The 20,424-nt window shown below is 43.6% G+C and overlaps 1 long non-coding RNA gene across 1 annotated transcript; it reads left to right on the forward strand.

Annotated features, from left to right (window-relative positions):
* Window positions 1-11,380: 11,380 nt before the first annotated feature.
* On the forward strand, window positions 11,381-13,125 carry LOC123727752 (uncharacterized). Its single transcript, XR_006759628.2, has 4 exons — window positions 11,381-11,645; window positions 11,970-12,145; window positions 12,396-12,450; window positions 12,625-13,125. It is a non-coding gene; the product is annotated as an uncharacterized LOC123727752 (long non-coding RNA).
* Window positions 13,126-20,424: the final 7,299 nt, after the last annotated feature.

A 20,424-nucleotide genomic window follows, 5' to 3' on the forward strand; every position in this document is an offset into this window, starting at 1 on the left:
TTAATTCATCCATTAAATCAATAATACTAGCACATCAAATTACATTATTGTACACTAGCCTACTCCCCTATCGACACAGTAAATAATACTGCCTGCGTGCTTTCGACAATATGTTATAAACTCAAATAAACCAAATTTGCCTTATCAACACAGTAGGCCTAAATATTTCCTAATGATATCACAACTTAAATATAGCCTACTTACTTCTCAATTGGATCAAGGACATCTTGGTAATTCTTTTCATCGTCTCTAAGGAAACTATCTGCTGCTTGTAAAAAAATAATTTTTCAAATGAACGTCTGTGTTGCCGCCGAGCTCTCAAATACCGTGCCTGTCTCTCACTCTATGACCGGTCACTGCTATCCGGATTCCTTGAGACGTCCTTACCCTGAACCCTAAACCTCTAAACTAACACTAAACTTAACCATTTTACATTTGTACTTGATAGAGGTAGGGACATCCCAAGGACCCCAAATAGCACAGACCCTCTGGGAAGGCCTATGAACTCCTCTATTCGACTGAAAGCCACGCACACAACTCTTATTGGTTGTCTGATGTAGGCTATTGGGAACTGGTAACAACACAGTTTGAGATTAGCTAACAACATTTCGATCTGTATATAGTGAGATAAGATAACATACAATGCCATGAGGTGTTGAGGGAAAGACAGATTACCTATAGATTGGACATAATATTTTCTAGGCAATTAGCAATAACAGGAAATACACAAGACGTAGGCTACACTCGGAGGCTACTTCGGAATGTCGGCTTGCACTGGAAAAACGGTGGGTTTCTAACATTATGGTTGAGATTCATTAAAATGCAGACGTTAGTAAGGAGTTGGTATGACGACATGTTAGTTAACATTACACGCAGGCGTCACACAGACGTTAGTAAGGCAGGCACACGGTTTTACGGTTGCCTAGGCTTAATTAATGCCGACGTTGGAAGTACTGCTCTGTTTGATTTTCAGGTAAAAAAAAAGAAGAAATTATATCTGTAGATTTTCCCAAATACATTTTGTGCCAGGATGTAAAACGGCTGTTTTGTAGATTTGTGAAGATATCAAAATACTTAAACTTACATGCAAAATACCTGCTGTTAACTTTAAAATGATTGGAATGAATTATCCAAAGAGAGTGTAAAGAAGATTTTGGTTGCCTAGGGTTAATTAAGTCTCTTATCACCCCCCATAAATGTCTGACTGACATGACACAGAGATGGAAACTTGAGTCTGAGACTCGACTCAAGTCGCACTTAAGTCGCAAATTAAATGACTTGCGACTTGACTTAGACTCGTGACCAATTGACTTGAGACTTGACTTGGACTCTAGATGTGAGGCTCGTGAACAATGCAAGTCAGTACTGGGCAAGTCAGTTTTTGTTGTGCATTCTGTCAGATAACATGGAACATGCAGCATTGTAACACAGAGACAGTTGTTTAATACAGAGGGCTGAAAAGTGTTCTAGAACGTCTGTGTTCCGCAAAACAATATGCAGAAAATGACATATTTATTTCAATGGGAGGATAGTGGTTACTCATATTTGCACTTTGTCCATATTTGATTGAGAGGACATTGTGTATGCCATTGCTATATAGATCAGAACATTAAAACGCAAAGCAAAAGTTAGCTAGCATTTATCGTAGTATGGGAAATCATGTCATATTTAAATAATATGCTGTAAATTATATAATTATGACAGTGTTTTGCAACTAACTTTATTTATGATATTTTTTTATATATTTTTTAAGCACATTAACTGTTGACCTAGTGAACCACGTTAGTAAACTTAAAGAGCAACCATCCCTTTTTTTTTTCTTTTTTTTAAATAGGTTATTGACTGGTCTAGGTGGCATTATTAAAAATAAAAAAATATTTCTTACATTTTTCTGGCCACTATGATGAAAAAATAAGAGTTTTCTGAAGGGGTTTTATCCACGCGCCCTCCAAAATTCCGTAAAAAATGTTTGTGTCTGGTGGTTTCTCCAAATTGTATGGACAATTTAGATTTCCAAGTGTTTAGATTTCCAAGCAAAAAGAGCACAACTTTTCAGGCTTGGGTGAGATTTGTGCAGGTGAAGAGGTTTGACTTCACTGCTGCCTCTGTGCAGCCCAAACAATCCGTGGTGTGTGTGGTGCACATTTCACAAATGAAGACATGTGGCTAGTGACATGACTGAGTACAACATAGGATTCAGGACCAAGGATCAGTGCTACCTCAAGATAGAGGTGCCGTGCCTGCACTCTTGTCCATCGTATGAAAGGCCGCTTTGTTACGAGATGAGGCGTGTATGTTGTGAAATTGCCTGTGAGTGAGTACAACCTTCTTGGTAGTTAAAGAAAGTTTAGCTCGTTTGGCTAACTTTAGCTGGTGGAATTATCTTGGAACCCATCATTGGGCAAATTTCACATTTTGTCCCAGTTTTCTAGACTAGATTGTAATTTACTGTTAATGAATGTTAACTGTGAGCTAAGTACAGTAACGAATGGTAACTTTAGCCTATGTGCAGACTGTTGCTAAATTACCTAATGTTAGCTAAATAGATCCAACTACCTAGGAATCTAGGGGTCTTTTACTAACATCTAACGACTAGATAGCTGAATAAATACTCTGTAGCAGCAGCCGCGTTTTCCATGATTTCCTACCTGGGCTGACGTTCTAGCTGAAGCCGCTCACCTTCTTCTACGTCATTGGAGATTAGCTGTTTTTAATGTGAGCGCCTAATACAATTATTTAATGATGTATATCTTGAGTTATGTAAGTCGTATGCGGGAAAAAAAGTCAGATGACGTTTCCACCTTCATTGGCTACATTTGAATTAATTGGAGGTGTTAACTTCCAAGATGCTTCTTTAACTTCTATGGGCTACGTGGGATGCTGCGGGACACCTGTGGGACACAGCCAGTGAAATATCAGGGCGGCAAATTCAAAACAACAAAATGTCATAATTCAACTTTCTCAAACATACAAATATTTTACACAATTTTAAAGATACACTTCTCCTTGATTTAACCACATTGTCCGATTTCAAAAAGGCTTTACAGCGAAAGCAAAACATTAGATTATGTTAGGAGAGTACATAGACAAAAATCACACAGCCATTTTCCAAGCAAGGACATGTGTCACAAAAACCCAAAACACAGCTAAATGAAGCACTAACCTTTGACGATCTTCATCAGATGACACTCCTAGGACATTATGTTACACAATGCATGTATGTTTTGTTCGATAAAGTTAATATTTATATCCAAAAACAGCATTTTACATTGGCGCGTGATGTTCAGAAAATGTATTCCCACCAAAACGTCCAGTGAATGTGCACATCAACTTACAAAAATACTCATCATAAACGTTGACAAAATATATAACAATTATTAAAAGAAGTATAGATAGACTACTCCTGGATGCAACCGCTGTGTCAGATTTTAAAATAGCTTTACGGAGAAAGCACATTTTTCAATATTCTGAGAACATAGCTCGCCATCACAGCAAGCTATACAGACACCCGCCAAGTTCAGGGTCACCTAAACTCAGAATTAGTATTATAAATATTCTCTTACCTTTGCTGTTCTTCGTCAGAATGCACTCCCAGGACTGCTACTTCCACAAGAAATGTTGTTTTTGTTTGAAATAATCCATATTTATGTCCAAATACCTCCGTTTTGTTTGTGCGTACAGAGCACTAATCAAAGGCATAATGTGCGAGCGCGGTACCAGAGATAAAAAGTCAAAATGTTCCATTACCATACTTAGAAGCATGTCAAACGCTGTTTAAAATCAATCTTTATGGTATTTTTTACGTAAAATTGCGATAATATTCCAACCGGACAATAGCATATTCATTCAAGAAGAAAAAGAAGGAACGGTGCGCTCGCGGGATCGTGCATATCCAATCCCTTTGTCTCCAGGCAGTCCACTCAGTGACTGAGCTCCTATTATCTGCCCAGTGACAGGAGAATGCTAAAATAACTTTCTGAAGGCTGTTGACAGCCAATGGAAGCCTTAGGAAGTGCAACGTGACCCCACAGAAACTGTAGTTTCAATAGAGAATCAAAAGAAGAACTACAATTCTCAGACTTCTCACTTCCTGGTTGGATTTTTCTCAGGTTTTTGCCTGCCATATGAGTTCTGTTATACACACAGACACCATTCAAACAGTTTTAGAAACTTCAGAGTGTTTTCTATCCAAATCTACTAATAATATGCATATTCTAGTAACCAGTTTAATTTGGGTATGTTTTTTATCCGGCCGTGAAAATACTGCCCCCTACACCTCAACAGGTTAAGAATCTTTCATTTACATTTTTGCGGTAATCTGTACATCACTGTAGTACTACAGCTAAACAATCGTAATCAGCAACAATGTCATCAGGTGATGTGGCTTTCGTTATTAAATTGTTACAAGAACCTGCAAACTAAATGCTGTTTGCAAAACTAATGGAATTAACACTAAAGATGCTGGCGCAACTACATCTAACTTCATCCGACATTTGAGAACTAAACCCGAAATGTCAGTTAGGCTAGCTAGCTAACAACGTTACAATGTGATTAGACTAATAATAGCCTGTTTAGCAGATGCCAGCTTGATGTAGCTAGCTTTCTTGTGTGTCATCTTTTAGCTAACAGGAAATGTATTACTGTCAAATATTTCTTGAAAGGTTAAGAGGTGGGTTGTCAGATAGCTAGGCCTACTTGTTAACAGAGATTATTAAGTTACATCTCAGCGGTATGCATATCACTCTAAGATTTAATATACTTTCTGTTGTAGCCTGGTCCTAGGAAGTAACTTAGTATAAAACGAGAGTTCAAAGCATGCAACTTCTTGGACACTTCTGCTGAAAAATCCCATCAACCATATATATTTGTTTGTGTCCTTATACTTCCATATCAAGTCAGCAACAACTATCCATCATGTTGCTCATCTGTAGGTTCACTGAATTCTGCAAAGCAAAGGTGGCCAGCGCAGGGACAGAAGGACAGAGCAGCATTGACTCATTCTTGACCACCATGTGTACAGCCAGGGTCACCCCAGGCAGAAGGCCATAACAGAGGTTATACTGCAAAAGCTGACCATTTCCTTAGTGAACAGCCCTCACTTTAGGCATTTCATGTCAGTGGTAGATGACAAATATAGGGCAGTAAGGGGGGTGGCAGCATAGCCTAGTGGTTAGAGTGTTGGACTAGTAACCGAAAGGTTGCAAGTTCAAATCCCCGAGCTGACAAGGTACAAATCTGTCGTTCTGCTCCTGAACAAGGCAGTTCAGGGTCCTGTCCGTCGTTGGAAATAATAATGTGTTCTTAACTGACTTGCCTAGTTAAATAAATAAAAAATTAGGCCCATGTTGATTAGGTATTATGTTGATTAGGTATTACTTCAGAATCAGTGATACTTTTGAAGTAATATGTGATAATTTTGGTATAAAACATAAATTAGATTATGTCATATGTGATAACGCTGCAAGTATGAAAAAGCCCTTCACAGTTTGTTTCCCTAAAGCAAGTAATGATGATGATGATGATGTGGATAACCCCAGCCTATGGGAAGAATTTGGTGAAGAGTACAATGCTGATGTTGAAGCTATCCAAACCAACTGCAGGCAACAGATCTTACAGTGCTTTGTCCCGTTCATTACTACTGGTGATTAGAGATGGACTAAAGGAAACAAAAATTATACACAGTATGATGGCTAAGGTAACTAAACTTTGCAGCTTAATACATATTACCTGTGGTCTGAAAGAAGCATTTGAAGCTGAGTTCGGAGTCAATAGTAGTGTCCCTGCTGCTGTGTCTACCAGATGGAATTCTATCCTCCGGCATGTTAAAGCAGTCACCAATCTGAATCAACAAAGCCTCAATACTCTAGTTGAGGCCCAAGGACACAAGGAGCTCTGCTTATCACCAAGGGAATGGAGCCAGCTATTGGACGCTTTTGTCCAGGCCACCAACCTTACTCAGGGGGAGAATGTGCTGACTCTCAGTGCTGCCTTTCCTTGTGTACTGTCACTCAACTATCATCTGCAAAGTATACTGAGCACAAGTCGTCACCTAGTCAGTCTAGTAAAAGCATTGCAGCAGTCACTCAAACGCTGATTCCAGGGGGTGTTTGTGAATGTCAGAATGGAGCACTTGGATTACCAGGCAACAAAACCTCCATTTGGTGACAATGTATACATAATGGCTGCACAGCTGGACCCATCTTTCTGCCTGTTCTGGCTTGATCATGATGTCCTCATACCACATGAAGATAAAGCTGAATTGAAGAAGTCTGATTGGTAGGTACAATGCATTGCAACATGCACTTTAAAATGTTATGTTTGCTTTTTTTTCATATCTGGTACAATTACTTTTATTAATGTAAACTATCTACATTTTAAAAGGAAATGTCTTTTGATTGAAATAGTGCCTGAAGTGCTTTTTTCATACAAGTATTGGAAAATGAACAAGGGAGTCTCTTCAAATAATTTACAAGGTTTATAGACCTATCCCACAGCAGGCAGAAAGCCATTGCCAAAAGGCATTTGAGACTTGATTTAGACTTGGCCTTAAAATGCGTGTTAACTAACCTAGGCAACAGTACCACCGTGTGGCTGTCACCTACCATTGAACGTGTAACTAACATGTCGTCATACCAATGCCTTACTAACATCTGCGTGACGCCTGTGTGTTAATGAAAGTCATAAGGTGCATAGTTTATATTTATATTCATTAAATCTCAACCATAATAGAAACGTACTGTTTTTTTTCTGTGCAAGCCAACATTCCGATGTAGCCACCTTGAACTATAGTGTAGCCTACGGCTTGTGTATTTCCTGTTATCGCTAACTGCCTAGAAAAGATTATATCTAATCTATAGGTAATTTATCATTCCCTCAACACCTCATGGGATGGTATGTTATCTTATCTCGCTGTACAACACCAGTCAAAAGTTTGGACACACCTACTCATTCCAGGGTTTTTTCTTTATTTGACTATTTTCTATATTGTAAAATAATAATAGTGAAGACATACAAATTATGAAATAACACATATGGAATCATGTAGTAACCAAAAAAGTGTTAAACAAATCAAAATATGTTTTAGATTTAAGATTCTTCAAAGTAGCTACCCTTTGCCTTGATGACAGCTTTGCACACTCTTGCCATTCTCTCAACCAGCTTCATCTGGAATGCTTTTCCAACAGCCTTGAAGGAGTTCCCACATATGCTGAGCACTTGTTAGCTGCTTTTCCTTCACTCTGCGGTCCAACTCATCCCAAACCATCTGAATTGGTTGAGGTTGGGTGATTGTGGAGGCCAGGTCATCTGTTGCAGCACTTCATCACTCTCCTTCTTGGTCAAATAGCCCTTACACAGTGTGTTGGGTCATTGTCTTGTTGAAAAACAAATGATAGTACCACTAAGCGCAAACCAGATGGGATGGCGTATCACTTCAGAATGTTGTGGTAGCCATACTGGTTAATTGTGCATTGAATTCTACATAAATCACAGAGTGTCACCAGAAAAGCACCCCCACACAATCACACCTCCTCCTTCATGCTTCATGGTGGGAACCACACATGCGGAGATCATCCGTTCACCTGCTCTGTGTCTCACAAAGACACAGCGGTTGGAACCAAAAATCTCAAATGTGGACTCATCAGACCAAAGGACAGATTTCCACCAGTCTAATATCCATTGCTGGTGTTTCTTGGTGTCCTTTAGTCGTAGTTTCTTTGCAGCAATTCGACCATTAAAGCCTGATTTACGCAGTCTCCTCTGAACAGTTGATGTTGAAATGTGTCTGTTACTTGAACTCTGTGAACTCTTGAACTCTGTGGGCTGCAATTTCTGAGGCTGGTAACTCTAACGAACTTATCCTCTGCAGCAGAGGTGACTATGTCTTCCTTTCCTGTGGCGGTTCTCATGAGAGCCAGTTTCATCATAGAGGTTCAGGATTTTTGCAACTGACCTTCATGTCTTAATGTAATGATGGACTATCGTTTCTCTATGCTTATTTGAGCTGTTCTTGCCATAATATGGACTTGATCTTTTACCAAATAGGGCTATCTTCTGTATACCTCCCCTACCTTGTCACAACTAAACTGATTGGTTCAAACACATTAGGAAGGAAAGAAATTCCACAAATGAACTTTTAACAAGGCACACCTTTTAATTGAAATGCATTCCAGATGACTACCTCATGAAGCTAGTTGAGAGAATGCCAAGCGTGTGCAAAGCTGTCATCAAGGCAAAGGGTGGCTGCTTTGAATAATCTCAAACATAAAATATATTTTGATTTGTTTAACACTTTTTTTGTTTACTACATAATTCCATTTGTGTTATTTTATAGTTTTAGAAAATAATCAAAATAAAGAAAAACCCTGGAATGAGTAGGTGTGTCCAAACTTTTGACTGGTACTGTATACAGTCCCAGTAGCCTACATCAGACAACCAATAAGAGTTGTGTCCATGGCTTTCAGCGAATAGATGAGTTCATAGGCTTTCCCAGAGGGGCCGTGCTATTTGGGATCTTTGGGATATCCCTACGTCAACCATTTTAATTTCTACTTCATTAAGTTTAGGTTAGGTAAGAGTTCTAGTGTAGGGTTCAGGGTAGGGACGTCCCAAGGAGAGACGGGCACGGTATTTGAGAGCTCAGCGGCGTATGTTGGAAATTACAAGATTATGTTATAATACTTTTATTGCATCAAATGGTTGTTTTATGCAACAGAATAGAGGGTTCTTATAACTCTATTGTGTCTGTGTGAACTGAAAGTGGGCCTCTGGGAGATAACACTGACAGGAGATTTATGATGTCTTTTGGGTGATAAAACCTAAAGAGACCGCATTCCAGAGCATGAGTTAATGTTTCTGTTCTATAAGGTACCAGGGAGAGATGACCCCAGGGTCAGACCCTGGTCTGTACACAAAGAGTACTGTTTTTACAGCAGATACTGTCTGCTGTGAATTATAAGTATCTTTCATACAAATCTTAACCTTGTGACCCATTCCATACATCTGTTGTTCGTCATGTAGACTGAAAGGGGTGTATCTTGGCTATAAAAGACCTTTGTACTTTTGTCTCGGGGCTCTCATGTCACGTCCTGACCAGTAAAACGGGTTATTTGTTATTGTAGTTTGGTCAGGGCGTGGCAGGGGGTGTTTTGGGGTTTTATTCTATGTCCTTTTTTCTATGTTTTGTATTTCTTTGTTTTGGCCTGGTATGGCTCTCAATCAGGGACAGCTGTACTTCGTTGTCGCTGATTGGGAGCCATACTTAGGTAGCCTGTTTTCCTTTGGGTTTTGTGGGTGGTTAATTTCTGTTTAGTGTTGTTACCTGACAGAACTGTTTTGGCTGTCATTCGTTTCTTGTTTTGTTTAAAATGGTCCATTAAAATATTATGATGAGCACTAACCACGCTGCACCTTGGTCTACTCCATTCAAAAGCCGTTACAGAACCACCCACCACCAACGGACCAAGCAGCGTGGACGGGAGCAGCACCAGGAGTAGATCAAGCAGCGTGCTCGGGAGGTGATGGCATCCTGGTCGCTGGAGGAATTGGAGGGAAGAATAGACTGGACTTGGGAAGAGCTATTGGACCATTGCAACAGCCTGCCGGGGAAGCAGGTGGAGGTGAAGAGGCAGCCCCAAAAAAATGATGGGGGGGGGCACACGGGGAGATTGGTGGAGTCAGGCATTAGACCTGAGCCAACTCCCCGTGCTTACCGGGAGCGGCGTGTTACTGGTCAGGCACCGTGTTATGCGATAGAGCACACGGTGTCTTCAGTGCGCGCTCATAGCCTGGTGCGCTACATTCCAGCCCCCCGCAAGTGCCGTGCTAGAGTGGGCATCCAGCCAGGTAGGAGTATGCCTGCTCAGCACATCTGGCCACCAGTGCGTCTCCTAGGCCCAGGCTACCCTGCGCCTGCTCTACGCACGGCAGCCATCATGCCTCAGCACAGCCCAGTTCGCCCTGTGCCAGCACTCTGCCTGTGCAGGGCTACAGTTACAACCCAGCCAGGACGGGTTGTGCAGGCTGTGCGCTCCAGACCTCCAGTACATCCTCAAGACCCAGTCTATCCTGTGCCTGCTCCCAGAGCCAGGCCTCCTGCATGTCTCCCCAGTCTGGTCAGTCCTGTGCCTGCTCCCAGAGCCAGGCCTCCTGCATGTCTCCCCATCCTGGTGAGTCCTGTGCCTGCTCCCAGAGCCAGGCCTCCTGCATGTCTCCCCAGCCTGGTGGGTCCTGTGCCTGCTCCCAGAGCCGGGCCTCCTGCATGTCTCCCCAGCCTGGTGAGTCCTGTGCCTGCACCCAGAGCCAGGCCTACTGCTAGTCCCGCCAGTCCGGAGCCGCCAGAGCCGCCAGAGCCGCCCGCCTGTCCGACGCAGCCAGAGCCGCCCGCCTGTCCGGCGCAGCCAGAGCCGCCCGCCTGTCCGGCGCAGCCAGAGCCGCCCGCCTGTCCGGCGCAGCCAGAGCCGCCCGCCTGTCCGGCGCAGCCAGAGTCGCCCGCCTGTCCGGCGCAGCCAGAGTCGCCCGCCTGTCCGGCGCAGCCAGAGTCGCCCGCCTGTCCGGCGCAGCCAGAGTCGCCCGCCTGTCCGGCGGCGAGGGACCCCGCTCTAGAGGCGCCACCTAAGTGGGGTAGGCCAGTGGTGGAGCGGGGTCAGCATCCCTCTCCTGAGCCACCTCCGTAGGGGGGAGGATTGGGAAGGGGGTGTAGCACAAGAACCGTCATTGACGGTGGCCACCCTCCCTTCCCTCCCTTTAGTTTGGGGTTATTGTTTTGTGAGTTTTTGTTTCAGGTGCATTCGCAGTCTGCACCTTTGGGGGTGGGGGGGGGGGGGGGGGTACTGTCACATCCTGACCAGTAAAGGGGGTTATTTGTTGTTGTAGTTTGGTCAGGGCGTGGCAGGGGGTGTTTTGGGGTTTTATTCTATGTCCTTTTTTCTATGTTTTGTATTTCTTTGTTTTGGCCTGGTATGGCTCTCAATCAGGGACAGCTGTACTTCGTTGTCGCTTATTGGGAGCCATACTGAGGTAGCCTGTTTTCCTTTGGGTTTTGTGGGTGGTTCATTTCTGTTTAGTATTGTTACCTGACAGAACTGTTTTGGCTGTCATTCGTTTCTTGTTTTGTTTAAAGTGTTACATTAAAATATTATGATGAGCACTAACCACGCTGCGCCTTGGTCTACTCCAATCAACAGCCGTTACATCTCAACAAATCATCTGAGGGTGATTCGTCAACCAACCATCATTATCGTAGAGCACTCAATTGATTCACTTTATATGTGTGTGCTGTATTGACCTGCTCCCTTATTAATAAGTGGGCCACTATGCACGGAACGGGTTCTACATGGAACCAAAAAGGGTTCTCCTATGGGGAGCATGAAGAATCCTTTTAGGTTGTATCTCAACAATGTTCTAAATCCTATTTGTTTTATTTTCTATGAACAAAGGCTCAGCTTAGTTCAGGTGGTTATAGTAAATATTGGATGTCTTGATAAAATGTGTTAGTGTTAATATTTGTATGAAAATAGCATTTAACAGTTCGCTAGCTTGATGCTTTGCAAAGTTAGATCTCTTTTCACACAACAGCAGCATCCAGGCCTCCAGAGTACTCACCCTATCACCTTCTGTAGGGACGGGAGCCGCAGCTGTTTACTGAGGTAAACAATGCAATTGTATATCCAATTATTGCATATACTGTAGTATTAAACATTTGTGATTGACTTAGTGTTGTCTATTGCTATTTTTGTATAATGTACTTTGAGATCACTGAAACGCCTCCTGATGTCGTGGAAGTTGTCGAACCAGATCAGAACGCTTTCGAGGACCACCTTCAGGCATGGGCTGAGAAGGATTTGGAGGAATTTGACCAGGAAAAATGATTGTCCGCTGTTAATTTATTTTCAGGCCCTCCAAGAGATATGTAACAGATGTATTTGTAATAAGATGAAATATAATTGTATTTATTTCTATTGTCAATGAAGGTGAGCCTGAACATGGACAAGGTTCAGGAGAAACATAAGGAAAACCACCAGAGGAGAATCAAGAAGGGGACCAAGTGCTTCGACATCCGGTCGAATTACTTGGCTTGGAAGAAGGATGAAAGGAAGTCGAGACCTTGCTGCTCTTTCGCTCCTAGCTGGGGCCACGATCCGTTCAGGTGAATATAGAAAATCTCAGATGATAACTATTCGCATTTGCCTCCTCGTTTGTGGGTGGCATCGCCATGTTGTCAGCAGTACCAACACTGGCCCAGGAGTTTCTCCAAATAGTAAATCTTAAAGCTAACCACTGTGTCATGTTAAGTAACCTCCTCTTCCAGGTAGGTGCTGTTAAGGTGTATGACTCCAGTGGTCATAACACCACCCTGGAGTTTCTCTCACAACTCACCTCTCTCTTATCTTTTCCAGGGACCATCCCTCACCTCCCTCATCAACTCCACTGACATAAAAAAAATACAGACAGGTATCCTTTTTTTTCTGTCTGCCGTTAACATTATTGCATGTCTAATCAAACATTTTAAATTCAATAATTAAATAACTGTATTTTTACATATCTGATCAACCTGTAACCTGTGTGTTTGCTTGTTTACATCTCTGTCTCCTACCCTGTTCCCTTTACTCTGCTCCGGTTCTCCAGGACCTAGGGGTACTGCCTAACACCCAGATGTGGATCTACCTGATGTCCTCCATTACCAACCACCCTCCAACTTTTCATTACATCATCTACAGCTACTGTTACTGTCATGTTGTCATTATCTGCTAAGAAAGAGCAAGAAAACTATCATACTGGGAACATAATGTGAGATACAATGATTATCTAAAAACACTAGCACTCAGAACAAAGAGAGCAGCAGTGCATGGACTTCAGTCTCCCTCTTCCAGTCCCCCTTCCGAGACTGACTGTTTGTTGAGAACAGTGACAGACAGAACCTCCCAACCACATAGCACCCACCTCCTCTCTATTCCACACACCAGAATTCAGTATTTCAGTCTATGATTGCCATGTGAGGACAAAAAAGCTAAGTTTTAAATATATAATCGTAAATATTGCCAGGTTGGTTTTCATAGCTTGTTCATTGTTGAAAATATTAATGTATCCCTTGATGATATTTGTTAGGTCAACATTATTCATTGTTGTATCATAGGACCTATAATAGATAAACATTCAACCACAATGAGCTATATAAACTCAGCAAAAAAATAAACGTCCTCTCACTCTCAACTGCGTTTATTTTCAGCAAACTTAACGTGTAAATATTTGTATGAACATAACAAGATTCAACAACTGAGACATAAACTGAACAAGTTCCACAGACATGTGACTAATAGAACTGGAACAATGTGTCCCTGAACAAAGGGGGGTTCAAAATCAAAAGTAACAGTCAGTATCTGGTCTGGCCACCAGCTGCATTAAGTACTGCAGTGCATCTCCTCCTCGTGGACTGCACCAGATTTGCCAGTTCTTGCTGTGAGATGTTACCCCACTCTTCCACCAAGGCACCTGCAAGTTCCCTGACATTTCTGGAGGGAATGGCCCTAGCCCCCACCCTCTGATCATACAGGTCCCAGACGTGCTCAATGGGATTGAGATCCGGGCTCATCGCTGGCCATGGTAGAACACTGACATTCCTGTCTTGCAGGAAATCACACACAGAACGAGCAGTATGGCTAGTGTCATTGTCATGCTGGAGGGTCATGTCAGGATGAGCCTGCAGGAAGGATACCACATGAGGGAGGAGAATGTCTTCCTTGTAACGCACAGCGTTGAGAATTCCTGCAATGACAACAAGCTCAGTCTGATGATGCTGTGACACACCACCCCAGACCATGATGGACCCTCCACATCGATCCCGCTCCAGAGTACAGGCCTCGGTGTAAAGCTCATTCCTTCAACGTGAACGCAAATCCGACCATCACGCCTGGTGAGACAAAACTGCAACTCGTCAGTGAAGAGCACTTTTAGCCAGTCCTGTCTGGTCCAGCGACGGTGGGTTTGTGCCCATAGGCAACGTTGTTGCCGGGGATGTCTGGTGAGCCCTCAGTCCAGCCTCTCTCAGCCTATTGCGGACAGTCTGAGCACTGATGGAGGGATTGTGCATTCCTGGTGTAACTCGGGCAGTTGTTGTTGCCATCCTGTACCTGTCCCGCAGGTGTGATGTTCTGATGTACCGATCCTGTGCAGGTGTTGTTACACGTGGTCTGCCACTGCGAGGACAATCAGCTGTCCGCCCTGTCTCCCTGTAGTGCTGTCTTAGGCGACTCACAGTACGGACATTGTGTAAATCAGCTAGAAAGATGTGTCGGCATCAAGTAATTGTCTCTGGCCCCCTCCCAGTTAGGGGGAGTGATGAGCTCTACAGCAGAGTCTCAAAACTCAATCACTGGTTGAAAACTGTTTTCTGCCCCTACCAAAAGATAGAATTTGTAGATAATTGGTCCTCTTTCTGGGACTCACCCACAAACAGGACCAAGCCTGGCCTGTTGATGAGTGACTGACTCCATCCTAGCTGGAGGGGTGCTCTCATCTTATCTAAGAACATAGACAGGGCTCTAACTTCCCTAGCTCCACAATGAGATAGGGTGCAGGCCAGGCAGCAGGCTGTTAGCCAGCCTGCCAGCCTGCCAGCTTAGTGGAGCCTGCCAGTCAGTGTAGTCAGTTCAGCAATCCCCATTGAGACCGTGTCTGTGCCTCGATCTACGATGGGCAAAACAAAAAATGGCGGTGGTTGGTTTAGCAATCTCACTGGTATAAAGACCTCCTCCATTCCTGCCATTATTGAAAGAGATTGTGATATCTCACATCTCAAAATAGGGCTACTTAATGTTAGATCCCTCAATTCCAAGGCAGTTACAGTCAATGAACTAATCACTGATCATAATCTTGATCTGATTGGCCTGACTGAAACATGGCTTAAGCCTGATGAATTTACTGTGTTAAATGAGGCCTCACCTCCTGGTTACACTAGTGACCATATCGCGCATCCCGCGAAGATGGATGTGTTGCTAACATTTACGATAGCAAATTTCAATTTACAAAAAGAAAAACGACTACGTTTTTGTCTTTTGAGCTTCTAGTCATGAAATCTATGCAGCCTACTCAATCACTTTTTTTAGCTACTGTTTACAGGCCACCTGGGCCTTATACAGCGTTCCTCACTGAGTTCCCTGAATTCCTATCGGACCTTGTAGTCACGGCAGATAATATTCAAATTTTTGGTGACTTTAATATTACATGGAAAGGTCCAAAGACCCACTCCAAAAGGCTTTCAGAGTCATCATCGACTCAGTGGGTTTTGTCCAATATGTCTCTGGACTTACTCACTGCCACAGTCATACTCTAGACCTAGTTTTGTCCCGTGGAATAAATGTTGTGGATCTTAATGTTTTTCCTCATAATCCTGGATTATTGGACCACCAGTTTATTACGTTTACAATCGCAACAAATAATCTGCTCAGACCCCAACCAAGGATCATCAAAAGCGGTGCTATAAATTCTCGAACCAACCAAAGATTCCTAGATGCCCTTCCAGACTCCCTCCACCTACCCGAGGACAGAGTACAAAAATCAGTTAACCACCTAACTGAGGAACTCAATTTAACCTTGCGCAATACCCTAGATGCAGTCGCACTCCTAAAACAAAAAACATTTGTCATAAGAAACTAGCTCCCTGGTATAGAGAAAATACCCAAGCTCTGAAGCAAGCTTCCAGAAAATTGGAACGGAAATGGCGCTACACCAAACTGGAAGTCTTCCGACTAGCTTGGAAAGACAGTACCGTGCAGTATCGAAGAGCCCTCACTGCTGCTTGATCATCCTATTTTCCCAACTTATTTGAGGAAAATAAGAACAATCCAAAATGTATTTTGGATTCTGTCGCAAAGCAAACAAAAAAGCAGCATTCCCCAAGAGAGGATGGTTTTCACTTCAGCAGTGATAAATTCATGACCTTATTTGAGGAAAAGATCATGATCATTAGAAAGCAAATTATGGACTCCTCTAAATCTGTGTATTCCTCCAAAGCTCAGTTGTCCTGAGTCTGCACAATTCTGCCAGGACCTAGGATCAAGGGAGACACTCAAGTTTTTTAATACTATATCCCTTGACCCATTGATGAAAATAATCATGGCCTCTAAACCTTCAAGCTGAATACTGGACCCTATTCCAACTAAACTACTGAAAGAGCTGCTTCCTGTGCTGGGCCCTCCTATGTTGAACACAATAAACGGCTCTCTATCCACCGGATGTGTACCAAACTCACTAAAAGTGGCAGTAATAAAGCTTCTCTTGAAAAAGCCAAACCTTGACCCAGAAAATATAAAAAACTAAATTATCGGCCTATATTGAATCTCCCATTCCTCTCAAAAATTTTAGAAAAAGCTGTTGCGCGGCAACTCACTGACGTCCTGAAGACAAACAATGTATATGAAACGCTTCAGTCTGGTTTTAGACCCTATCATAGCACTGAAACTGCACATGTGAAGGTGGTAAATTACCTTTTAATGGTGTCAGACAGAGGCTCTGCATCTGTCCTCGTGCTCCTAGACCTTAGTGCTGCTTTTGATACCATCGATCACCACATTCTTTTGGAGGGATTGGAAACCCAAATTGGTATACACGGGCAAGTTCTGGCCTGGTTTAGAGCTTATCTATTGGAAAGATATCAGTTTGTCTCTGTGGATGGTTTATCTTCTGACAAATCAACTGTACATTTCGGTGTTCATCAAGGCTCCGTTTTAGGACCACTATTGTTTTCACTATATATTTTACCTCTTGGTGATGTCATTCGGAAACATAATGTTAACTTTCATTGCTATGCGGACGACACACAGCTGTACATTTTGATGAAACATGGTGAAGCCCCAAAATTGCCCTACCTGGAAGCCTGGGTTTCAGACATAAGGAAGTGGATGGCGGCAAATGTTCTACTTTTAAACTCGGACAAAACAGAGATGCTAGTTCTAGGTCCCAACAAATAAATAGATCTTCTGTTGAATGTGACAATTAATCTTGATGGTTGTACAGTCGTCTCAAATAAAACTGAAGGACCTCGGTGTTACTCTGGACCCTGATCTCTCTTTTGACGAACATATCAAGACTGTTTCAAGGACAGCTTTTTTCCATCAACGTAACATTGCAAAAATCAGAAACTTTCTGTCCAAAAATGATGCAGACACATATATCCATGCTTTTGGCACTTCTAGGTTAGACTACTGCAAAGCTCTACTTTCCGGCTACCCGGATAAAGCAATAAATAAACTTCAGTTAGTGCTAAACACGGCTGCTAGAATCTTGACTAGAACCAAAACATTTGATCATATTACTCCAATGCTAGCCTCTCTACATCAGCTTCCTGTTAAGGCAAGGGCTGATTTCAAGGTTCTACTGCTAACCTACAAAGCATTACATGGGCTTGCTCCTACCTCTCTTTCCGATTTGGTCCTGCTGTATATACCTACATGTACGCTACGGTCACAAGACACAGGCCTCCTTACTGTCCCTAGAATTTCTAAGCAAACAGCTGGAGGCAGGGCTTTCTCCTATAGAGCTCAATTTTTATGGAATGGTCTGCCTACCCATGTGAGAGACGCAGACTCGGTCTCAACTTTTAAGTCTTTATTAAAGACTCATCTCTTCAGTTGGTCCTATGATTGAGTGTGAAGGTGAACCAGGAGTGTGGCCCAGGAGTGTGAAGGTGAACGGAAAGGCACTGGAGCAACAAATCGCCCTTCCTGTCTCTGCCTGGCCGGTTCCCCTCTCGCCACTGGGATTCTCTGCCTCAAACCTTATTACAGGGGCTGCGTCACTGGCTTACTGGTGCTCTTCCATGCCATCCCTAGGAGGGGTGCGTCACTTGAGTGGGTTGAGTCACTGACGTGATCTTCCTGTCCGGGTTGGCGTCCCCCCTTGGGTTGTGCCGTGGGGGAGATCTTTGTGGGCTATACTCGGCCTTGTCTCAGGATGGTAAGTTGTTTGGTTGAAGATATCCCTCTAGTGGTGTTGGGGTTGTGCTTTGGCAAAGTGGGTGGGGTTATATCCTGCCTGTTTGGCCCTGTCCGGGGGTATCGTCAGACGGGGCCACAGTGTCTCCCGACCCCTCCTGTCTCAGCATCCAGTATTTATGCTGCAATAGTTTATGTGTCGGGGGCTAGGGTCAGTCTGTTATATCTGGAGTATTTCTCCTATCTTATCCAGTGTCCTGTGTGACTTTAAGTATGCTCTCTCTAATTCTCTCTTTAAAGGGAACACTTGAACAACACATCCTAGATCTGAATGAAATAAATAATCTTATTAAAATCTTTTTTCTTTACATAGTTGAATGTGCTGAGAACAAAATCACACAAAAATAATCAATGGAAATCCAATTTATCAACCCATGGAGGTCTGGATTTGGAGTCACACTCAAAATTAAAGTGGAAAACCATACTACAGGCTGATCCAACTTTGATGTAATGTCCTTAAAACAAGTCAAAATGAGGCTCAGTAGTGTGTGTGGCCTCCACGTGCCTGTATGACCTCCCTACAATGCCTGGGCATGCTCCTGATGAGGTGGCGGATGGTCTCCTGTGGGATCTCCTCCCAGACCTGGACTAAAGCATCTGCCAACTCCTGGACAGTCTGTGGTGCAGCGTGGCATTGGTGGATGGAGCGAGACATGATGTCCCAGATGTGCTCAATTGGATTCAGGTCTGGGGAACGGGCGGGCCAGTCCATAGCATCAATGCCTTCCTCTTGCAGGAACTGCTGACACACTCCAGCCACATGAGGTCTAGCATTGTCTTGCATTAGGAGGAACCCAGGGCCAACCGCACCAGCATATGGTCTCACAAGGGGTCTGAGGATCTCATCTCGGTACCTAATGGCAGTCAGGCTACCTCTGGCGAGCACATGGAGGGCTGTGCGGCCCCCCAAAGAAATGCCACCCCACACCATGACTGACCCACCGTCAAACCGGTCATGCTGGAGGATGTTGCAGGCAGCAGAATGTTCTCCACGGCGTCTCCAGACTCTGTCACGTCTGTCACATGTGCTCAGTGTGAACCTGCTTTCATTTGTGAAGAGCACAGGGCGCCAGTGGCGAATTTGCCAATCTTGGTGTTATCTGGCAAATGCCAAACGTCCTGCACGGTGTTGGGCTGTAAGTACAACCCCCACCTGTGGACGTCGGGCCCTCATACCACCCTCATGGAGTCTGTTTCTGACCGTTTGAGCAGACACATGCACATTTGTGGCCTGCTGGAGGTCATTTTGCAGGGCTCTGGCAGTGCTTCTCCTGCTCCTCCTTGCACAAAGGCGGAGGTAGCGGTCCTGCTGCTGGGTTGTTGCCCTCCTACGGCCTCCTCCACGTCTCCTGATGTACTGGCCTGTCTCCTGGTAGCGCCTCCATGCTCTGGACACTACGATGACAGACACAGCAAACCTTCTTGCCTGAGCTCGCATTGATGTGCCATCCTGGATGAGCTGCACTACCTGAGCCACTTGTGTGGGTTGTAGACTCCGTCTCATGCTACCACTAGAGTGAAAGCACCGCCAGCATTCAAAAGTGACCAAAACATCAGCCAGGAAGCATAGGAACTGAGAAGTGGTCTGGGTCCACACCTGCAGAACCACTCCTTTAATGGGGGTGTCTTGCTAATTGCCTATCATTTCCACCTGTTGTCTATTCCATTTGCACAACAGCATGTGAAATGTATTGTCAATCAGTGTTGCTTCCTAAGTAGACAGTTTGATTTCACAGAAGTGTGATTGACTTGGAGTTACATTGTGTTGTTTAAGTGTTCCCTTTATTTTTTTGAGCAGTGTATATATATATATATATATTTCTCTCTCTCTCTGAGGACCTGAGCCCTAGGACCATGCCTCAGGACTACCTGGCCGGATGATTCCTTGCTGTGCCCAATCCACCTGGTCGGGCTGCTGCTCCAGTTTCAACTGTTCTGCCTGCGGCAGACCTGCTGGGACAGGTAGTACATTTGGTGCCATTGGGATTTTTACGAATTATCTTTGAAAGACAGTGTCCTTAAAAAGGAACATTTATTTTTTTGCTGAGTTTATATATATATATATCAAATCAAATGTATTTATATAGCCCTTACATCAGCTGATATCTCAAAGTGCTGTACAGAAACCCAGCCTAAAACCCCAAACAGCAAGCAATGCAGGTGTAGAAGCACGGTGGCTAGGAAACACTCCCTAGAAAGGCCAAAACCTAGGAAGAAACCTAGAGAGGAACCAGGCTATGAGGGGTGGCCAGTCCTCTTCTGGCTGTGCCGGGTGGAGATCATAACAGCACATGGCCTAAATGTTCAAATGTTCATAAATGACCAGCATTGTCAAATAATAATAATCATAGTAGTTGTCGAGGGTGCAACAAGTCAGTAAGACAAGAGTAAGTGTCAGTTGGCTTTTTCATAGCCGATCTTTGAGAGTATCTCTACC

Source organism: Salmo salar, chromosome 16 (assembly GCF_965601325.2).
Source record: "Salmo salar chromosome 16, fSalSal1, whole genome shotgun sequence".
Taxonomy (NCBI): Eukaryota; Metazoa; Chordata; class Actinopteri; order Salmoniformes; family Salmonidae; genus Salmo; species Salmo salar.